The sequence below is a fragment of the Hermetia illucens genome, chromosome 7 (genome assembly GCF_905115235.1).
Source record: "Hermetia illucens chromosome 7, iHerIll2.2.curated.20191125, whole genome shotgun sequence".
In the NCBI taxonomy this organism is placed as follows: domain Eukaryota; kingdom Metazoa; phylum Arthropoda; class Insecta; order Diptera; family Stratiomyidae; genus Hermetia; species Hermetia illucens.
In genome coordinates, this window is record NC_051855.1 from 11715053 (window position 1) to 11721052 (window position 6000).

Below are 6000 nucleotides of genomic sequence, written 5' to 3' on the forward strand. Positions count from 1 at the left end.
TCCGGGCCCGGGGGAATACGTCCTCATAGCTCATGAATAGGATAGGGAGATTACTTCAGACTTAGAAAAGATTCTTTCAGACAATGATAATCCCGTGGTCGTATCTTTTGAAAAATTCAAAATCTCTGGGCAACAAAAACATAGGTTTAAATGTAGGGGTACCTTAAACCAGCTGTAAATCCTATAGGCTAGAGACCGAGAAGTAGCAAAAGTAGGTTCAGAACTGGAAAGGGTCAAGATCGGAGAGACTATTGGAGTGATTTCCAGCGGGTGACAATTATACCCTCCTAAAATTTCCGAATCCTAAGGGAATCAAACACAAAAATTGATTTAGGTTGATAGTTAGTTGGTTGGCTAGGGTGGCTCATGGTCCTAGGTCCTAGGTTTTCCCAACAACACAATCATAATAGGTTTAGGTTCGAATTGGGGTTAGGATTGGAGAAATTGCCGCGATAGTTTTCACAGAGGATCACACTCTTGCATGCATTCGCTTTGTCGCTTCTCTTTGGGATTTCCGAGACTACTTTAGAGGCAAAGAGTCCTGCAAAATTTTGTGTATGTTGAAGGATCTAGGAGATGGTGAAATGGCCATGGTAAAAGAGGAGAAGAAGAAAGTTGCCAGGAATGGTTTTAAAGTGACTTGAGTAAATTGAGTTGAGTTGGATGGAAGGTCCCACATGCAACTGAAAAGTGGATCACATCCGGGGGAAGCAGCGGAGCAAAGTTCGTGAAATCGTCAAGGCTGTTTTTAAGGAGTTGCTTACGATTTTCTAAGACCTTGCAGCATGCAAATTAGGTACAACGACATCGTCAGGACCTCAGTGTCGCGAAAAAAGTGAGATTAAAGCCGATAAAATGCGGCAAAAATTGAAAAGACGATGTTCGAAAAACAATACGCCTTAGGCGCATTCATGGACATCGAAAGTGCCTTCAATTATGCCTCATTCCCGGCAATCTGTGATGCGGCAAGACAGCATGGAATCGAACCGCTGCTAAATATCGGTCGGCCAGAAGTCTATTGAAGCAGGATGTCTCAGGGGTTGCCCACAGGGAGGGGTTCTCTCTCCACTGTTATGGCTCTTGGTAATGGATACCCTGCTGCCTTCGCGCAAGTATTTGCGGACGACCTAGCTGGAATAATTACCGGCGAGTTTGCGGACACAGTATTAGACCGCTTGAAAGCAACTATGCATGAAATCGACAGCTGGTGTCTTCACAATGGACTCACGATGAACGCTAGGAAGACTGGACTAGTTATGTTCACTTGGAACGTCAGATGGGGCAGCTATACGCTACCCACCTTAGCAGCGGCGGAAATCCAGCTGACACAAACAGTCAAGTACTTAGGTAAGGAATGGTCTACAAATGGCTATGAGTCTTTTCAGATTATAGACCTAATAATCTTCACCGAAGGGATGGATCGGGCGCAGGGGTGTTCTCGAAGAATCCGATTATAGAATTGGCCCGACCCCTCGGAAAAATGACGACCGTATTCCAGGTGGGGATATATGCCATTTCATTGGCAGGAGAAGAATGTCTGCGACAAAAGTGGAGGGGTCGCACCATTTGAATTTGTTTCGACAGTCGGGCGACATTATCAGCACTTAATGGTGACGACATATTAAGCCAGTTGGTATGGAGTTGTCATCAGGTGCTGCTGAAACTTGGATGACTGAACGAAACATTCCTAACGTGGGTGCCGGGGCACTCTAACATTGCTGGTAATGAGGAGGCTGACGCCGAGGGTCTGGATTCACAATGGTGTGGCCAGAACCAGCTCTTGGAATCCGACCATCTACTGTCAAGTCTACTCTGAAGGATAAAATTGCAAGGATTCACGCAACCGAGTGGAGAAATTTGGACTCTTACCGGCAAGCAAAAATCCTTGTGAAAGAGCCTAGGGTCACTAGAGCGGCATTTTTGTTGTCCCTTAAGAAGTGAGACATGAAAACCTTAATAGGGCTTTTAACGGGACACTGCTCCTTAAACTAGCATATGAAAAAGATTGGGGTAGTGGTTTCGGCTATATGCAGCCAATGTGAGGAGGAGGAGGAGGAAACGACCCTGCACTTTTTATGCAGCTGCCTGGCATCTTCAGATCTCAGGCTAAGACACCTTGGCCAGGTTTTCTTCAATGAAGAATCTGGACACTCTCTGCCTCTGGAGAATGTTCTCAGATTCGCTAAAGCCTGCGAACACCGTAGATGGGAAGCCATTGAATAGGCAATTTACGGAGATAGTACAATGGGGCTAACAATGGCCTGAGTGCTCGGGGCTGCGGTTCCTCCCAGTAAACTAAACTAAGGTAAGCCCATAAAATTGAGGATCAGGGGCAGTTGTAGAATTTAAACTACTGCCCTAGCTTTACGTTATAAGAAGAGAGACTGTTTTCTGTCCACGGTTTTGAAAACTGAGATGGATTTCATAGGATCATGATGACAATTGGGTTGGTAGGTCATATGGGGGTGGGGGAGTTTGTGGGCTAGAATCATATATATTCTTAGGCCAGGGTTTCGCCCTCTTGATTATCGGAATATGTACTTTTCTCGGTTAAGGTTGAGAATAGTTGAGTTCCTTTACTTAGCCTCAAATTTTTCAAAATTAGCCTTGACCTTGCTTTGATATGGAATAACTGGCGAGTTGCAGAAGTTGGTCCCAGACCCCTTCAGGACCAGTACTTTCCTGGGGAGATAAGGAAGGGCAGGGGAGGAAGAAAAATAAATACTCGACAAGAAATGGGCACGATTGTCAAACTAACTGACTATGGTAGATGACGCATAGTTACGACTTTATTTTCACTCCATTTGCGAGCAGAAACGATGGCACTCATCATTTTTAAGGTCCCTAAGTGAACAAACTTTAAATAAGGATCGTGTTCTGTTAAGCGTTTTTGAGACAAAAAAAAAACAAATTTAAAATGTTTTTGTGAAAAAGGAAACCATAATTTTTTAAACTTATGACCTTAACTACCTCAAAGTTTTCAATTGCCCTCGTTTATAGAATTTTCTTTCTCAGTTTTTGTTTTTTTTTTTTTAGCTATCATTCATCCGTTTCTTTCCATTTTTTTCGTTTTTGTTCTTCATATATGCATGTACATATTTTTTTGCGATTATTCAAGTAATAGGGGAAGAGAGAATTGCAGGGGGGGGGGGAGAACAACAAGGAATCGAGAGACCGACAGAGTATCTTTTTGGATGTATTTTATATTTATTCAAATTTCAAAATTCACGATAAGATAAAAAACTTAATAAAAATATTTTTTTGTTAATATTACCATGAAACTCTGACAAATACCAGATATTATGAACGATAAAAATACAGTACGATAGATAGAGAGAGAGAGAGAGAGAGAGATAGAGAGGAATACAAGAAAAGCTAGAGAAAAATATAAAGCAGAATACAGAGAGCGAGAGAGAAAGAGAGATAGGTAAATATAGAGAAATTTATAAAACAGCATGGATGTGGGTGTTTTTGGGTGCCATTTGTGGAGTGGGGAAGGACCGACCTTATTCTGATTTTATTTGATTTTTTTGTTTTTTGTTTTTTTTTTTTTTAATTATTCTTTCGAGATTTGTTTCATTTTGTTGGTTTTCTTTTTCTTGTTATTCTTGTTTCCACCTTTCATCTCTATGTGCTTTTCAAGATTTAGATATCAAATCCAGTTAGGGATATATTCGCATGCGTATACCTTCAAAGAAAGGAGTTAGAGAGAAAGAGAGATAGAGAGAGAAATAGGGTAGAGAAAAGACAGATAGAAAAGATAGAGTACGTATGGATTAGGGTTGAGGATTTTTTTTTGCTTCTTCGTTTGGTTTTGATTAATTTTCGTTATAGTTTCATTAGTTTTTTTGATTTTTTCAGTTAATTTCGTTAACATCTTATTATTTTTCTTACTTACTTACTTTTAAATTTTCTCCATATTATATCTTTATCTCTTATTATAAATTTTTTTTTTCCTTATGCTCTGTTTTTCTTCTTGAAAAAAGTATTGATTTATAAACTTAATTGTATACCTTATCATACGTTTTATATATATATATGTATGCTTTTATATATATATATATACACATTAGTAGAAGTTTATATTTGTAGTAGTATATAAAGAAAGATATCCCTTTAAATACAACCAGTTTTCTTTTTTGTCTTTTTAATATTTTACAACGCATTCATTTTTGTATATTTTTTGGTGTTTTTTCTCAATTTACCATGTAATTGTATTCTATCTACGTTTTTTATTGTTAATTTAACAATTTCTCTCATTTTATACAAAATTTTTAATGTGTTTAGTCATTTTTTTATATAATATTACGTCTATATAAAAATATTGAAAAAAATCAGAATACAAAATAATTTCAACTATTTTATTCTTTCATTTATTTTGAAAATATTTGACTATGTTTTTTCCCGAATAAAAAAAAAATATACAAAAAAAATTATCATCAAACTCAATCGGAAAAAGATATATTAAATTATTATTTTTTATTAAATTTAATTTATTTATTTTTTCTTGATTTCTGACATAATTTCAAATAGACAGCTTTGAAAATTGTAGTTATTAAATGAAAAACTATGCGAAAGAAATCAGTGCTCATATGGACGGAGATTTCATGTATATTTATATATTCATATTCTTAGTGATTTTACTTTTAATTTTTTCTCATTTTTTTTTTTTTTCGCTTCTACGAATACCATAATTGCTTTATTTAGTTTTGTAAATATAAAAAGCTTATAAATAATCTGCAAAGAAAATATGAAAAAAATATTCCTTTACAAATCGCGTACAGCAAACCTTTCCATTTTATTTTTAATGAAAAATTAATTTTTATCTTATTTATTGCTTTCGTTACTTCGTTCTTAGTTTCAACAATTTTTTTAGAGCGACTTTCAGAATCTTTGACATCTCAATGGCAGTTTCATATCCAATTTTTCCTATCAAACCAACTATTTTACTTTGATTCAAACTAAATTTAATTTTGAAGCAAACCATGTTAATTTGAAATAAATCATGGATTTTATTACATTGTGCACGGGACATTCATTTCGAAGGGTAAAACAATTTTAAGGGTATAAAATGATATATAAATATGCAATGATTTCAAAGCAATAAAAATAGACCTTAGAATGTGTAAATTCTTGAAATTTGAATTGCATGATTTAAAGCTTTTTTTTATTATTTTTGTCACAATAAGTTAGAGACAAATATATTTTTATTGTTTATCACTTTCCTTTGTCAAACAGTTGACACCATAGTCTCAACTATTAAACTTATTTCCGATTTTATATAATCAAAAAATGCACCAAAATAGAAAATATCTGCAACTTAAACAACAAAGAACAAAAGCCGAATCTCACTAACAAAAAACTAGCTGCAGTTACAGTGGCAGAATTATCTATTCCCCAAACTCGCTTTACCAGTCTCGAAGATAGTTTTCTTAGGTTCAACCATGAAACACCTTTTATATGCGTTTCTAATAGTCATGCCCATTTTCTCTTCTTTTACTCGAAAGAAATTAATTCCAGTTTATAGACTTCCTTGTCCTTTTTTATAGAAGGATTTTTATAGATTGAATTAATAGTGAATGATCAACACGTCTCAACCTATCAGTGTAGAACTATCAGCCTGAATGTATCTGTCTCAACGAAGCTAACCTATCGATCTTAATCCATCCAAATTAGTCTATCGAACTCAACATATATATCGCAATCTATCAAACTGATTCAGATCGTGGCGAATTAGATAGCAAAAAACTATTTAAAGATCAACGTAGATGACAGCGCCAAAAGTCAGGCAAGTTCTAAATCTTAATCAGATGACATCCATTTCAAATCCTACTCCCCCGAGAACGAATCATATCAACTGAAAGCTCCAATAGACAGGCTATATAAAATCGATAGAGGATTGAATCCTCCCTCTTATCCCACCCCATTCTATACTGCCCCAAAATCGCACAGTCAAATTGAGGTCTCTACTTCGGATTACTCCATTACCTCCTTCTCCAT